Source organism: Merops nubicus, unplaced genomic scaffold (assembly GCF_000691845.1).
Source record: "Merops nubicus isolate BGI_N331 unplaced genomic scaffold, ASM69184v1 scaffold51720, whole genome shotgun sequence".
In the NCBI taxonomy this organism is placed as follows: domain Eukaryota; kingdom Metazoa; phylum Chordata; class Aves; order Coraciiformes; family Meropidae; genus Merops; species Merops nubicus.
This window is the reverse complement of record NW_008584529.1, coordinates 6,131-7,639: the sequence shown is the minus strand read 5'-3', so window position 1 is coordinate 7,639 and position 1,509 is coordinate 6,131.

Here is a 1,509-nt window from a genome sequence, read left to right as displayed (position 1 = left end):
GAGGTCGCGCACAGCTGGCTCTGGTTGTTTTCCCTTTGGGCAGAATCTACAGTGCGAGGAAGGTGAGGAGGTGGCCCGGTCTGGGAGAGAAGGTGAGCAGGAGTCCCAGCCAGCACTGAACAAAGCTCCTGGAAGCACAGCCAGCTGGACAGACAGCGGCCGCAGTCCAGCTCTTCCATCTCCTCCTGACACTGGTGCCGACATAGGGAGGACAGGCTGGGAGGACTCTGAGGATGATGTTCTGAAATACGTCAGGGAGATCTTTTTCAGCTAATGTTCCCTCCTCTGTGGCTTCCCAGGAGAAAAGGAGACAGGGGAGTGTGTACCCTCCCACAGCACTGCGGATGGTGGGAGTGGGCATAGACTGGCCCGTTGAGCTAGTAGGATGCCCGTGAAGGCCATGAGGAAAAGTAATGGGGCACTCACTTCTCCCAATGTATGCTGGGTTCAGTGGGATTTGGCTCCACAGTAGATTATGTTAATTTTTGTTTGTCATCTAAGAGCATGGACAGATTAAAGAGGACATTTGCATTTCTGTGAGTCTCCCCTTGGTGGGTCAGTTTTGGAAATGGAGGGAAGAAGGAAGGTGCTGGCCCTGGAAAGCCTTTGCTGGTTTTACAGCCAGATAGGTATGGTTCAGCCTTGGGGTTCCCTTGTCCTTGTGGTCTCCCTGTGACAGCTGCAATGGGGCCTGGCAGGCTGTCTCCATTAGACCTGATGCTGAATTTGCTTCCAGGTCTCCTAAATTGGAGGAAGATGTGGGCAGGAGCAGACTGACAGGGGCAGGGACCGTCCTGAGGGGGCTGATCCCATGGCAGCATGCACGGGGATCTAGGAAGGGATAAGAGGGACTCAAGTGTCCTCTTTCTGGTTTGAAGGGGAGGTGGACAAACCACTTGAGGCTGGGACAGGTGTGAGAGCCTTTACTGAAATGAAGAATCAGTCAAACCAAGATCACTAACCACATTCCCACCAACACTGCATCAAGAGAAAAAACAAACCCTTGTGTCCCTGAATGGGATGAGAGTGAAAGCAGGCACTTCTGTGTGAGGTTACAGACATGGAATGGAGCAACCCTGTGCACCCCCATGGCAGAGAGACCCCATGCAGTGCTCTGGCTATGATGGCCCAGCCAAGGCCTTTGGCAGCCCTGGCCCTGCTCCCTGAGCTCACCCTTCACAGGGTGTGTATTGGTGGGAGTTGCTCAACGTCTCAAAGGCTGCTGGAGTGCTGGGCTCAGCCCTGTAGTTTCACTGGGGGCGAATGTGGGGCTTTGCACCAAAATCCTCTGCTTCCTTGTGGAAATGCTCCTCATTAGGGCTGTGTTAGTAGCCTAACTACTGACAGGTAGCCTAACAAGTTGTTAGGCTGATCCTCCAAGTGCTCTGCTGCTGCTGGGGTTGGATGTGGGCCACTTCACCCTAATGAACTCCAAATATTCCAGCAGATGAAGTATGGGTGTTCCTGCCAAGAGTATTTCCAGTCCACCTTTGGGCCTGCCACGGCTGT